The following is a 15459-nucleotide window of genomic DNA, read 5'->3' as shown; positions in this document are numbered from 1 at the left end:
GAGGCTGAGGGGAGACCTCATTGCTCTCTACAGCTACCTGAAAGTACACTCTGGAGGGGTTGGTGCTGATGTCAAAAGTACTTAGTGATAGAACAAGAGGCAATGGCCTCAAACTGTGACTGGGTAGGTTTAGACTGGACATTAGGAAAAAAGTGTTCACAGAAAGAGCGGTCAGGCATTGGAATGAGCTGCCCAGGGAGGTGCTAGAGTCACCAATCCTGGATATGTTTACAAGTCGTTTAGATGTGGTGCTTGGAGAAATGGTTTAGGGTGGACCTTGTAGAGTAGGGATGTCAGTTGGACTTGATGACCCTGAGAGTCTTTCCAACCTCAGTGATTCTGTGATTCTGTGAGATACTGTAGGTAAGAATAAATAAGGTTATTTATACACATATCTAAATTTTACTTGTGTATACAACAGTGGGTCAAATAAATGCAGCAAACCCACTTTTTGATTCTTGTCTTGTCCAGTTTTCCATGCCACCACGTGTGACCTTGGATGTGGTTGGCACTGAAGGCAAATCTCTGCTTTTACTACTGCACCTAAAGCAGAGGCGTTGGGAGTCAGCAGAGAACTTTCATAGGAAAAACAAAAAAGGCAGCTATGTCCATATGATATCTAAATAATGCAGTGTGAAAACCAGCACATTTTATAATTAACCACTGAAAAGTCACCTCTGGAACTCACTGACATCTTAGCAGAGCCTTAGCAGGGATAGTTACGTGGCTTTGTATCATGGTGATAAAAGTTCAGGGTGTTAAGAAGGACACAAACCTTGCTGTTTAGTTCAGAAAGCCAGGGTCTGGTTAGGCTCTGAAGAAATGTCTGCAGAAGGAGCTTATTCCATCAGCTTGGCACAGCAGGTATTTTTCACCTCACTCTGGAGAAAGGTGGGAGGATCTAGTAACTGATGAAGACAGGATACCAGACAAGATGGAGTGTTGGCTTGATTCCATATGATAATTTCAGTGTAATTGTTTTGCCTTTAGGCTGCTGTATCTGATTAGACCAGTCACTAGCTGATCCAAGGTTTGGATAATGCAAAACCACTGTAGTGTTGTGCTAAACACAACGCAGCCAGACCAAATAATCTGGGTCAGTTATCCATGCAGATCTGCAGATACAGGCACACATGCAGTTTTGCATGAGGATCATAACACACAGTAGCTCCACATTTGGGAGGAGAAGTAGTAATTTGCTGAGATAAAAGTTGTGGGCTCTACAGTAGGCTGAATAATCATCTAAATAAACATAAAAGTCCACTTTAAAGCAGCATTCTTTTAATACTAATTGGATGCAAAAATCTTATCACACTGGCAACCTTCATACCTTTATAATAAGTCTTTTATTGTATTAGCCAGCTTGGTTTTCACTAATATGATACGAAAGACTTGCTAATATATTAGGAAAGTCACTAACACTATTAATTTACTAGATAAATTACTTCTCTATCTTGGAACTTTAAATGAAATGGAATTCACTAATCCTAATTGGTTTGCCTTCTACCAGAATTATTTCCCATTAGTTCAGCATGTTTTCTTTTTTCATACTTGAACAGAAGAGATTTCTTAAACTCAAAGCCTTGGGGTACAGTATATGGGTTTATTAATTATCAGGTATTCATTCAAGGGGGTTAATTAAGCAATAACTTTCCATTGACTGGAATATACAAAGGAATAAAAGGCTTGACTTGTCCTGCTGATTAAAGCACTGAGGCCATTGTGTCATCATTTTGCTCCATTTGGTTGTGGAGGAGTAAAGATTTTTCCACTATTTAGCATAATTGGCCAAGAGCTCAGAGACCCTGTTCCTTACGTACAGGAACTTTTTTGGCGTGTTGGGTTTTGTCCTTTTCAAACCCCACCCCCCCCCAATCTCTGCCTGGTGGTGAGAGCTGTGATTCTCCTCACAGCTGTGGGCCTTGGTGCTGTTTCCCAAGTTTTTGTCACCTGAAGACTTGAGAGCTGCAATGCAGCAAAGGGAGCTAAATCCCCTGGGAAATGAGGAGCTGATGCTGAAGGCAAGCATCTTGCTGAGTAAGCGGGTACCTTGCTGTAAGCACATGACACCAATGCTGAGGAATTGGTACTTGGCTGTATATTGGCTTCCAGGCAGAGTTTATGGTGTTGGCTTGGATGCTTGGGCCTAATTCAAACCTCTTTGGAATCAGTGAAAAGACTTGCCATGTACTTCAATTGATTTTGGATCAGGCCCAGCAGTCTTGGAATAACTCGTCTGTGTGAGAGACACCATCTCTTCTCAGGGGATATTGCCTCATCCTTTGAAAGGAGCAGCATGTCAGCTAGAACATCTCTTTTTGGGAAGGAGAGTGAGCTGCTCTCAAGTGAGGACTTGAGAGTCTTGCAAGGGCTGCTTTGGTCTAGGGCTTATCCTGCAGGGACCTGAACATGTTGTTTTTTAGGGCATACCTTCAAGAAGTAGATCTTTTGAGGACACAACTTTAGAATAGGTGGAAGAGAAAGGCCGGGGGGGTGGGAGGTGGTGGTCCTGGAGCTTCCATAGATCTGACTGAACTTCATTCCATGCAACAACTTCCCCAGGGTCGTGGCAATCTGTTTTAATTAGAGAAGCCTCCAAGCATCTCTGGATTATGCTGAGGAATGGGGCTTCACTGAGAATTCAGCTGACCCAAGTTGTGGGAGCTCAAAGGCCATCGTTGCACAGGCCTCCCACGTACCCTCATTTGCACTGTGTGAGTCTTCAGCCTGAACCAGCTCTATGCCATCCAGGCTCTGGAATCCATTTATAAAAGGAGCTTGTGGTTGTGCCTGCGTGTTGGTAAATGTATATTAGACACTAGCTGGAGCTGGCTGGCTGGCTGGCTGAAACTGCCGCTCGCAATCAGCCGCGCATCACTGAGTCAGCGCATCCCAAAGCCTGAGCACATCTCTGCCCAAGGGAAGCAGGGCTGGGTCCCCACCACGCCCGGGAAGGTGGGGCCTCCGGGGACCAGTGCAGGAGCCCACTCGTCCCAGGCAGAAAAGGAGAAGGAGGTGGAGCTGCAAGCTGGAAAAGTGTGTGATATTAGAGTGGCTGGTGAGTTTATTCTCCAACAAGCGTTAGCATGCTTTTCTTGCTTGATTGTTTTGGTGATTGTGGTAAAGAGCAGATGTTATGCAATGGCAGGACTGGTAACACTGGCCACTGCCAACTATAGCGCCAGGAATCATTTATAAGCTTCACAGCAGCGAGCTCTGTCAGCACATGCTTCACCTCCTGTTACCATTGCAGGCACAACTACTCAGCCCAGCCGAGTTGTGAGTGAGACACCCCTTCTGTCAGTGAAGACTGCACCAGTCTTCTGGGAGAAGGGCTTCTTGTCCCCATGAAACCACTGTGCTGTGCCAACGCCACCCTCTGTTAACTCTCGCAAAGTGGCTCTTGCAGCTGAGCCAGAGAAGCTGAGATCCCAGCATCACCTTACCAAGAGGGACATCTTGGCAAAATGAAAAGATTTCGAAATCTCAACAAGGGAGGCTGTAAGATTGCCTTGAGTGTCTGAAATAATGTATGTATGCATATATCTAGGTATACCTGTATAACTGCATGAGCCAAATGACTTGCTTTGGCTTGCTTATCATTCTAAGACATAAAACAGGTAATCTAGCTTTATTTGACACCTACGATAATCGTCCAAGAAAATGAGAGGCTCCATAATGGAGGTCTATAAACAGGTCTTGCAGGTCATTCACACAGGCTGGCTCTGCACGCCTTGGCTCTATGGAAACGTGGCTATAAGCACTCTGTTGGATCAAGAGCTTCTCTACTGACAGAAAAGCCCAACATTAAAGCTGTACAAAGCTGAATAGGTCTCACAAAATGATTCATTCTCTTAATTAATTTTCCATTTTGGTTGGTGGAATGCCCTTAGGTGGTTGCAGTGGGCTTCAATTTCTTCTGTTTTTTTCTGGGCATAGTTCACCTCTGCACAGGGACTGGGAAACTCTTTCCTCCCACTCTCCACAGGCTGAGGAGCCCAGGTAGGATCCTTCAAGGGAATATTTTCCTTTACCCAAATCACTCTGAATCAGAGTGATTTCTCAAGGCACAGTCGCATGTAGCTCAGAGGCTTATTTAATTGCCAGCACGCTGGTATGCTGGGAAGCCTATAACCTTGCTTTGTTAAGCAATATCTCATTCTCATCTCACAGAAAGTATCCCCAAGTGCATCACTGAGGTTTTCTGTCACAACAGCCCCCAGTAAAAGCCACCAGAGATGTGAGCAGTCCTTCTTCCAAAGTTTGCAGCATTCTCCAGGTTCATCTCCTGGTTGCCTCCGTGCTAGGACTCTTCATTTGCCGAGTGAATCATGCACTCACGAAAAAAGGGCAGAGCTGGTGATCAGTCAGGCGTGTATTCCCTACCCATGCAGGATGCTGTGCTCTGCCATCTTGTACCAGAACAGCTGGAGCAAAATCATGCTGCAACACACACATTTACACACTGCTTTTATGTCAAGTTTGTGTGGTTGTTGAAGTTCAGGAGAAACAATTTTCTTTCTTTCTTTTGAATAATAGCAAATTGGAGGCTCTGCTCCAGCCGTTTCTTCCATGATTTATAACTGCATCCTTAGGCACAGTTTTCCCACTGAAATCCTTTACTCTGATCAGGAGATATGGTGGAAGGAGAGAAAACAACCCCCATGTCACACCCCAGGCCATCCTAGGGAGTGGATGGGCAATCCTGTGCCTTATCTCTCCTAGCTCTCCCCCTACAATACGCTTGGAGAAATGACTAAGCTTGGGAGAGGAGCTAGAGCAACATGAGATAGGTGCGTAGGAGGTTGCCAGTGGGGTTGTTCCAGCTTAGGCTGGGAGTCACCTTGACCCAGCGCTACAAAGGAAATGTAAAACTAAATTTCTTCTTTCCATTCCTGCCCCACCAGCGACACAGCATAAAAATGTATCACTTTCTTATTTCCAAATAGCATTTCTATATGCATTATTAATGGAACTAAAACCCAAACCTTCAATTTATCACTCCCTGGATGCTCACACTTAGAAATGTATGTTATATCATTGTCTGTTTAGAGATGGTGTTACGTTCTAGCAGAAAAAGAAAGGCATGAGCACCTTTTCTGAAAGGAATACCCAAGTCTCTAATTTTTCAGGACAGCAAAATAATGAAAAGACATGGTGCCATGGTCTAGCCTTGAGCTCTGTGGTAAAGGGTTGGACTTGATGATCTGTGAGGTCTCTTCCAACCCTGATGATACTGTGATACTGTTTTTCTCTATCCCACCAATTTGGCTGCTTCTGCTGTTGTGCCTGCATTAAGCAGTGATTTGACTGATCTCCCCTTTATTTTCCTGATAAACATCACTTTAAAACTCAAAATGTAGTCCACTAATAAATCATGGTTATTTTATTCTATCAAGCCTTACGTTTCCACCGCCCTGACAAGGACTTAGATTAGGGTGCTCCGTATGGTGCCAGAGATGGGAGGTTTATATAGCTGGGAGTTTCTAGCAAGTGGTCAGAAGCTTTAGGGCTTCACTTTACTCTTGAGAAAATTTGCTGGCAGAAGAATAAGTTTTCATAATCAGACTGGCAGAAAAATTACTGACACCTCTAAGAAGCCAGATAGGGACTCTGGTTTTGGCCTGGAGAGATCTCTGAAGTCAAGAATCCTATGAAAGCCATGTGAAGTCAATGGAGATATTTATATTAGTTTCCAAATGCTCTAAGGTATATCCCATAGGGTGAAAATCCTACATACTCTTCAGAATGTGAGTGAGGTGTATTTGAGCAGTAGATCTCTGTTAAAGGGAAAGGGGACATTCGTTCTCTTTCCTTCTGAAGAGGAGAAGCTGCAGAATGTTGATGTGTTGGCTTATTCACAATGTGACGTGGCCTCAGAGCACACATTGCACCTTGCAGGGAGTGATGAGGGATGTGTTACCCATCCAGCCATTGTCCTCCATGAGATCTCCCCAGTGGTTTTGCTGGACAGCCTGTGCTGCCATGGAGCAACCAGCACTTTGGATCTTATCGTGATCCATGCATGCATAGAGGCCACATCTTCTGGGGTCTCTATCTCTCTGCTGGACAGAAAAACAGCTCTTTTTTTTCACAATGCTGAAGGTTAGAAGCCAAGCAGTATTAGCACACACACCTTGTGGAGGCCTGTGCCTTCAGGCAGGAACAAGATAGTTGACTTGAAACTGGAAGAAACTGTTCCTGAAGCAGTGCAAGGTTTAATTTCCAGTGTCTAGAACCAGCATTCGACTGTGCTTGGGAGGGGCTGGTTGTTTAACTCAGTACTGTCAGCAGGGCCAGGATTTCTACCCATGTAATTAGCAGCTAACGTCAGGACTTCAGTGTGCCAGGCAGCAAAGGGGACCCTTCTCCAAACATCTGCCCCCAGCACCCCACTAGCAGGAGAAAAATATGAGCAGAGGGAATTAAAGTGACAACCCCCGTGATCTGGCATATGTCAGTGCCTCCGAGGCTGATTTAACTGGGCAGCAGGTAAAAAAGACAAATATTCACTAGAGGAGTAGGGAAAATGGAGGGAAGGCAGAATGAGATAAAACCTATTAGAGAGAGTGTTTTACAGTGCAATTCCTTGGGGGGGGGGGAAGAAGGAGAAAGCTCACCATAAATGGAAAAAGGCTTGTACTATAATTAATTTACCTTGTCTGAGCTTTTTACCACATTTCCACCGTATTTCCGTGCACCAGCACTCATGTGTTCTGTGTTTTTAAGTACACAACAGATAACTGTCTCAGAACAGATTAGCATGGCAGTATACTTGTTCAGTCTATATGAGAGATTATGATGGCTTTGGACTTCAGTTTCAGTCAAAATAATCAGCCCAGACTGAATGGGCATTTATTGGAAAGGCAGTATGAGAAAAGATGCTGCTGCTGTCTGAACTGCCTGGCTCCCACAAATTAACAGGCTGAAGGAGAGGTTTGCTTGCAAGTCTGTAGACCAGAACATCTTCATTGCTTGCACTTAACCAAATGGGCATCAGGAGCGGTGAAGACAATTCCCTTCCCAAAGCTGCTGGTCACTCAAAGTCAGTGTGGGGTGTGACAGTCAACCCAGATTCTCTCTGACTCATGCCTTACCAAAAAAAATGGCTGAGAAATCAGACATTATTTAACATCTCTAGTAACAGCTGCAGTAGACTCCAGCTCCAGTTATCAGAGTGGGTTCTGCAGGTAATGTAGGCCTGTACCAAATGCAATTTGTGCCTCTCACAGTGGTGTCAGCAACAGAAGAGACACTTGAAAGATTTGATCAGCCTGAAACCAGAAATCATATAATCGCTTTTGCTAGGTAGAACTAAAGCAGATAAAAATGACAGGATTCCAATGAAGGTCTGAACTGTCCTTAAGTTCAGGGATACTTAGATTAGGAGTTGGAGTCTGCTGGGAAATCAAGGCTAAGTTTTACACTTTCCCCTTTGCAGTGCCAACTGTACAGAAAAAAAGACATGGAAGGAAGCACAGTATATATCTCTATACTTCTGTGGCACAAAAGCTGCTTTCAGTAATGCATACTTTTATGTAGAACTCAATAAAATGCATTTACAAACATAATTACAGATGCAGCAATGTTCTCTAATAATGGATTGTATAAAGCACGTTATGAAATGCACTTATATCAGGTTCTTGGCAAATTATGCTACCTACTGTAACCAGGTGTTATAAAACCAATCATGAGCACACAGGAATTACTGACACAATGGATGCAGCCCTTAAGTAAAACAGAATTTCAGGTGGTTGTAAAACGTGCTGTAGAGGGTGGTGGAGTTATTTTGAACACACTGAAGCCAGCAGCACAGGAGGGGAAGCTGTTCTTGGGGAAAGCATGGTGATAAATGTTGTTTCAATGCATATCATCTGACTCTTGGCTCAAGCCCTACAGGTCGATCCAGCTGTCCTTATGTGCCACAATATTTTGTCCTGTTTTGTAGTCCTGTAAATTCCGATGTAGCACTTTGCTTGCCTAAGTAAGGAATGAAAAATAATTAAGACCCCAATCCTGAATTAATATCAAGCATTTATGATGTTGCAGGGATTCAGTTTGCTGTATTTCCACATGGAGGCTTTATGCAAAGCCTTTTCAGCTGAGTGGAAATGTGAATCATAGAATCACAGAATTAACCAGGTTGGAAGAGACCTCCAAGATCATCCAAATCCAACGTAGCACCCAGCCCTAGCCAATCAACTAGACCATGGCACTAAGTGCCTCAGCCAGTCTTTTCCTGAACACCTCCAGGCATGGTGACTCCACCACCTCCCTAGGCAGCCCATTCCAATGCCAATCACTCTCTCTGTGAAGAACTTCCTCCTAACATCCAGCCTAGACCTCTCCCGGCACAACTTGAGATGCTGTCCCCTTGTTCTGTTACTGGTTGCCTGGGAGAAGAGACCAACTCCCACCTGACTACAGCCTCCCTTCAGGTAGTTGTAGACAGCAATGAGGTCACCCCTGAGCCTCCTCTTCTCCAGGCTAAACACCCCAGCTCCCTCAGCCTCTCTTTATAAGGCTATTGAACTGGGCAATCTCTGGACAAAGTCTTGGTTTAATTTTGGCAGTTTATTTCTTTGGGGCAGAAGGGATGTTATTCTGAGTATAAAGTTATGTATTCTGCTGTGTCATGCAAAAAACAAATGGATTTCTTATTCTACTTCCTCATCACTACAAACAACTTCTAGTAAAAGATAAGCTGAACCAGTACAGATAAAAAGGAAGCTCCTTTCCTTTTCTCCCTCCAGTGAACCTTCACCCAAACTTTTTGTTTGGGTTTTTTTGGGTATGGTTCCTGTTGTTCGTATCTTTTTCTAGTTCTTCCTAGGACAGGGAGCACACAAATCACAATCACAGTAGTTCCTGCCATCTTGGTTCTTTGCAATTCAGAAAAATCTGCTCCAGTTGTTGTTAACAACAGCCATTTGGGTAGTCTGAGGAAGCACACAGTGCATGGACTAAGGCTACTACATCAGCAACCTTTCAGCTTAAGCATGCAGCTGCAGAAACATATCCCTCAATATATCAGATAAAACATTTTTGAGAATGTGAGGCATCATACAGCATGTCCAAAGCTCATCTCTCTGGATCCAGGGACCTGGCTGCAACTGAGTGAGATGCCCTCTCAAGATATTTTCCTGCATATTTTTCCTTTGAAATGCAAGGAGATAATGGTGCAGAACCACGCTTACGCAGACATGGGATTGGGATGCATCTGGGACATATGCTTAAGTATGGGAACTTAGATTTATTTCCATAAAAGCAGCTACACTGATAATTTGCAAGTACATTTTTTTCTCCAAGGACTCCAGGCGCTTCACAAATATTGTTGGAGGCTCAGAATGTTCTTGCACTTGGGCAGAACTTGGTCTCAGAGAGGTTAAGTGATTTACTTGAGGTTTCCCAGTAAATCAGAGGCAGAGGTAGGAAGTGAAACAGAATCATGACTGCAAATGACATCTTTTAACCTTTGGAGGTGCCACAGTGTGCAAACAAATGCCTGACCCTGCTAACCTCACTCATGTGAGCAGTGTCTCGAATTGAATGGAATGGCTGGTGTGAGAAAAGGGCTGCAATACTGTCCTCCTTGGGCTTTCATATTTCTCAAGAGATACTGCACGGCTTCATGTCATGTCAAAGTGTCTTACAAGCAACAACACCCAAAGAAATCTCATCTTTTTCCTCTAGTGCAGAAAAGTCAAGGCCCAAGGCAAGAGGTCTCTATGGGTAGGCACTAAGCCACCTGAAGACACGAGATGTTTCGTGGAAATAGGCTGTGACTTCTCTGCTTTTCTTCTTCACAGTGAAAGAAGAGATTTTCTGTCACAGTATGGACCTACATGTTTCTCCTCTGGTAAAAATCATGATCCGTATTTCTTCTTAGCAAGAGTTTGGCTCTACCCCAACTTCAGCAGTCACAAAGATGTATATAAGAAATACATGAGAATACATGACATAAATTTAAGAAATGCATTAAAAATATAATTTTAAAAAGTCTTTTATAAAACTAAGTGAGAAAGCAAAAATTAATTCTTCTTTCTCTGCAGCAAAAATAGGAAAACAAACAAACAAAAAGGTTTCTAGCTACAAGCCACTTTGCTGTTTAAGTCTCTGTACTTCTTCACCTCTTTAGCAGACTTGAAATGAAGGAAGAGGTAGAGCATAAGGGAGTGACACAGGTATTAAATTATGTAAGTTATATAAAAGCACAGCAATAGCAAGCAGATTTCAGTGCTCCTGCAGACAGAGGTTTCTAACATTAAGGAAGAAAGGAGGGAACCTGCAGCATCTGAAGAGAGATTGGCTGACTGAGCTCCAGCGCCTGCTCCAGCCTGCAGAGAGTGGGAGACTGCCACAGACTGGGAAAGTGGAAGCAACTCCTGAAACCTGCCCAAGTGACAATTCTCTGAAGTTTGAACTTCTGTGATAAAGGGAAAGAGATCATTAACTGCGAGTGAGGAGAGTCTGTGGAGGAGAGGGGGAAACAAAAGAGAAATAGAAAAAAAAAAGCCCAACTCTTTAATTCTGGAGTTTTAAAAGTGCCCTTGTTTGTTTTCTTGGCAGAGCAGCGGAGCATTTGGCACCCATCCTTGGAAGGTGGCCCAGCTGCAAAAACGCTGGGGTTGGCCCTTTCCATGCTGTTGCTACGCGGACGGCCCAATAGCCAGCAGGGCCCTCCAGACCCCACCCCGTGCTCCGGCCGAGCCAGGCTCCAGCCCGCCTGTATTAAAAGCCTCTCTTCTCCCACTTGCTAATAATAATAATTAAAAAAAAAAGCCAAAGAAGTGCCGAGTTTATGCAAGCAAACCCGAGCCAGCTCCTGCCAAGAGCTCAGCAGCGAGGAGCTGGGAGCACCAGCCTGTGCCCAGCTCCCACTGCAGAGCCCCGCGGGGATGGATGGGGCTGTGCAGGGCTGGATGATGGGGCTCTGTGCTGGGCTCCTGTCTGACTCGTTCTGCGCTCTCTCCCGCTCTGCTCCCACAGCCTCAAGGTATAGGGCAGAAACAAAGGGTTTTTTTCTTCCCCCTCCCTCTTTCCTTTTTTCTTTTTTAATAACTTTATCAACTGCAAACCCCAGGATGATTTGTGCCTTTCATACTCTCTCTGTGCTTTTACTCTTGGTTAGTATTTGGATCCTTTCCATTTCTCAGTTAAAAACTCTTTCTTTTTTTTTTTTTTTCCTTTTTCTTTCCCCCCAGTTGGTTGTGGTTTTGCATGAAAGGGCCTTGTTAACTCTTTCACTGCCCATTTGGAAAGGGCTGTCTTGCTTCAGCTGTTAGAGGCATTTTTGGAAGAGAGGAATAAAGTGCTGGGTTTCAAAAATGCAGCTTGGGGGAAAAAAAAAAGAGAGAAAAGAATAGCGAAGGAAAAGATTTACATTGAAACTGCTACTGTAGGATAACCCGAGCTGGAAAAGCAGACTGCCTATTATTTATTTACAAGAGCCCTGAGCACTTCTACAAGGCACTAGATGAGGCCTTTCCAAGCCGATGCTCAAAAGCAAGCAGCATAGCATGGAGAGGGAAGGTTTGGCACAGCATGGGAGCAGGAGGCTGTCCCCGTTGCCCTGTGTGGACAGGACATCCAGGCCACCTCATGTAGCTGTTTGCCAGGACTGACACCCCTCCTGGTTCAGTATGTGCACAAAGCCTTGCTTTTGTGGGCAAAATGAGGAAATCTGTGCTTTTTGGCTACCTAGCTATAAAACAAGCAGAAAGTGTGCACTTTCACCAGAGCTGTGTTAAATGGGGTGTCACAGCTGCCCACAGGTAAACAGGAGGTCCTTGGTGTACTGGAGATACTGCACAAAGCGTGGGAAGAGCTGGGGAAATTGTCACTGGAAGTTGCAAAAAGTGGAGGATTAATTTTCCCTATTGTCCATTGAGATGAAGTTGTCATCTGTCATTTAAAGCCCTTTTTTCCTCTTCATCAACAGTTGCAGCTGCAGAAAGTGGGTATCGGCTCATTCCCATGGGGAGACTGCCCCGGGTGCGCATGTGTGTGCTTGCATTGCTCACAAGAGCTTTCCCAGCTGAAGTCCTTGAGCTTTGAGTGAATGCTAGAAACAGAGATGACTTAAATACTTGGCAGCAGCTAGGATAAGTTATCTTTTTGTTTTGAAAAATAACAAGTTATGTAAGCAGCTTTTATTGTATTTGTGGGTATTTATTATCTCTTTTCGTAGATCAGAAAACAATCTCATTGGACCCGATGGGAATGTAAATGTAATGCTTCATGCTATATGTGAATTAGCTTAGACGTTTCTTGTGTAAGTTAGAAAAGCATGTGAAAAAAACAAACCCAACATTCCTATATTTTCACATCCTGTGGCAATTAGCACATGAGGATTTTCCATTTTTAGCCTTTGAGAAAGAAAAAGAAAACCAAACCCAACCCAACACATTTATACTGGTTAAAACAAGTGCACATTTTTCCAGCATCCTCCCCAGTATGACTGCCGTGCTTAAATATTTGTATGCGTGTTTGTGTGTATGTTTGCTGTGCCTCTTACTTCAGTTTTGTAGAACAAATGGAGAAAAGGAACAGACAGATTTTTAACCACAACAAGATTCTGTGCAGACAGGATTTTTGTTGGGGTTTTCTTTGTTGTACTGCTGTAGAAATGCAGGAGCTCGGAGGAAGAGCGCAGCGTGTAATTCTACATACATCACAGCCCTTTTTTCTTGCTCTTACTGCACCAGCTGAATGGAGAATTACAAAAACTATGTCCCTGATTCTGTACAGATTTTTAAAAGAGGCTTAACTTTAGGCATACAGGTAACTTCAAAGGGAGTTAAGTGAAAATGGAAGATGTGAGTGGTTCATGACAGATGGATGCATTAGGGAAAATGATCTACACAAAACTCGATCCAGAAGTTCTGGAATTACATTAATTGACCTTGGTGAGCTAAACAAAAGCTCATTGGAAATGTTGTTCAGAAGTTAAACCCAAGACTTTTGCAGAATAAAACCCAGTGTAATGGATATTCATATTATTGCATATCCACTGACTTTTTAATAGGCGAAGGGTGAAACCCCAGCGCTGTGGAAGGGAGTGGGAGTATTGCCATCAGTTTTACTGAGGCCAGAATTTTGCCCAAAACACTTACACTTCCTCTGGCTCTGAGGGGTTTTTATTAACTCTGACATCGGTTCCAGCATCTATGCTGTCACATTGCATGGGATGCAAAAGCATTTCAGAATTAACAGGGGGCTTGAGCTGCAGAGCACGGCTCGTTGCTCAGATCTCTGAATCCATCTCGACAAAGTTTGATTCTGTGTTTGGATCAAGCCTACCCTATAGACACGTCTCTTTGTATGTCCACAATTGTGTTGGCACACCTGTTGTAGCCCGGGTGGGAAATTCTGTGCATGTAGCAAATCCTGGTTTAGTGGGGCAAACTAAGCATCGATTTTATTTCGCCACGTCGGAGCAAGCTATGTCAACTACTGCACATCACTTTGTGATCATGCTAAAGCCACTCCGACAAAAAGCCACCTCAGCAAGCTGTCATTTTAATGTTTTATCCGTTTTCTTTTTGTGTGTGTTTGCTCCACATTTCAGTGAAGTCTCATCTCTCCTGCCCACCGCCATAGGCTATGAGTCTGCTGTAAAACTCAGTCTCAAACATGTCACATATAATGAAAAGGGAGCATTCCACCCAAAACGTTCTGATCTCTGGCTTTCATACTGAAATCCTTTCCCAGTCAGGAAGAGAAGAGGACAAGTGAGACCAGTGGTAGGTGACACTTGGTTGTTTGCTGTGAGGCAGGGGACAATGTCCCTATGCAACGCTTGCAGTGGGAACCTCTAGGTGCCTCACTGCTGCAGCCATGGGTGGGACACCAGTGTCCAAGTAGGCCAAGAGTGGTTCTCCTCCCCCTCTACTCTGCCCTGGTGAGACCACATCTGGATTATTGTGTCCAGTTCTGGGCCCTCCAGTTTAAGAGAAACAGGTGTATGTTAGAGAGTGTCCAATAGTGGACTACAAGGATGATTAAAGGAATGGAATATCTGTCTGATGAGGAAGAGCTAGGAGACCTGGGGCTATTTAGTCTGGAAAAGAGAAGACTGAGAGGAGATCTTATTAATGTTTACAAGTATCTGAAGGGTGGTTGTCAAGAAGAAGAGACCAGTATCTTTTCAATGATGTCTTGCCATAGGATGGGGGGCAGTGGAAACAAACTGGAACACAGGATGTTCCACCTCTGTGTGAGGAAAGACTTCTTTACTGTGAAAGTGATGGAGCCCTGGAACAGGCTGCCCAAAATGGTTGTTGAGTCTTCTTCTCTAGAGGCTTTTAAGACTCGTCTAGATGCGTTCCTGTGTAACCCACCCTGGGTGATCCTGCTTTGGCAGGGGGCTTGGATTCAATGATCTCTGGTGGTTTCTTGCAACTGCTACCATTCTATCATTCTATGATTTATCACTTCAAACTAAACAAAGCAGCTATATTGTTATACTGCAAATTAGAAGCCTTCTAGATCATCATTTTAAACCACTTAAGCTTGTGTTATCTTTTAGCTCTTTATTCATCCGACTAGTTAAGATTTTGAAGACCTAATCTAGTTCCCATTAAGACAAAGAGAATTCTATTTTTTTATGTGCAGTGTAACATTTTGGGAAGTTAAACCTTAGGTATCAGCCTTAGACAGTTGTATCTTACAGCCATTAGCGGCTCAACCTGTAGATTTGTCTCCGTCAGTGGGGAAGTTTCATTCTTATCCCCATTTTACAGGATGAAACCTCTTATTCAGTGAAGTATGTGAGCATGTGCCAGTTTCAACAGAGCTGGTGGAATCTTTCCAGGATAGACTGAGTTTGCCAAAAGTGCAATTTGAAGTGGAAAACTATTCACGAATTCAGGTTGAACGTAATGAAGACATTTGTCAGGAATAAAATCTGGGGAATTTCTTCTCTCAAGAAAGTTTAAATGTTTAATTTCAGTATTTTCAAAATAAACTAAGTGATTTTGATCTTTCTTAACCCACTGCTCAAAGTTAACCTGTTGTGTTCATTATTAGTTTGAAAGTAGTCCATTAAGTAGATTATTAGACTTCTCAGTAAGAGAGTGAATTATCTCTGCTTTAAGTTTCCATCCTAGATCAATCAAAGCAGTCTTAGTTGATCAAAAATTAATTTTTTGGGGGGCTTTTATCTTTGATCCACCAAGACATCGTTTGTTTTGGGTTCAGACTCACCTGAATAATTTTTTCAGCTTGCTGTTCAGCCACCAGACCAAAGGGAACACGTTCGTACAGCTCTGACTCCAACAGCTTAACAGCCCTATTGTTTTCGCTTGACTCCTGTGAAACTACCTGTTCTGGGAGTCAGCCATGTGGCTTTGAGGCACCCTGAACTGATGCCTAAACAAACTATGAGAAGTCAAATAGGGTGACAGGCAGAGCCCTGGTGTCCTGCTCTGAGGTCAAGACTCTTTTTCTCCTTCATGT

The 15459-nt window shown here is 43.7% G+C and overlaps 1 long non-coding RNA gene across 3 annotated transcripts in view; it reads left to right on the top strand.

The window, feature by feature from the left end:
- LOC135184324 (uncharacterized) overlaps nucleotides 1-11025 on the top strand; it is a 413331-nt gene extending 402306 nt beyond the window's left edge. Inside the window, exons 9-10 of one of the 3 annotated variants that reach the window (XR_010305973.1) lie at nucleotides 9810-9859; nucleotides 10570-11025. This is a non-coding gene — a long non-coding RNA (uncharacterized LOC135184324). Of the gene's footprint in view, nucleotides 1-9809; nucleotides 10000-10569 lie in introns of those variants that run through there. The other 2 variants (XR_010305974.1, XR_010305975.1) reach the window with 2 other exon arrangements.
- Nucleotides 11026-15459: the final 4434 nt, after the last annotated feature.

This window comes from Pogoniulus pusillus, chromosome 20 (assembly GCF_015220805.1).
Source record: "Pogoniulus pusillus isolate bPogPus1 chromosome 20, bPogPus1.pri, whole genome shotgun sequence".
Classification (NCBI taxonomy): domain Eukaryota; kingdom Metazoa; phylum Chordata; class Aves; order Piciformes; family Lybiidae; genus Pogoniulus; species Pogoniulus pusillus.
The sequence above is the reverse complement of the archived record's forward strand: the minus strand, read 5'-3'. Positions and strand labels throughout refer to the sequence as shown.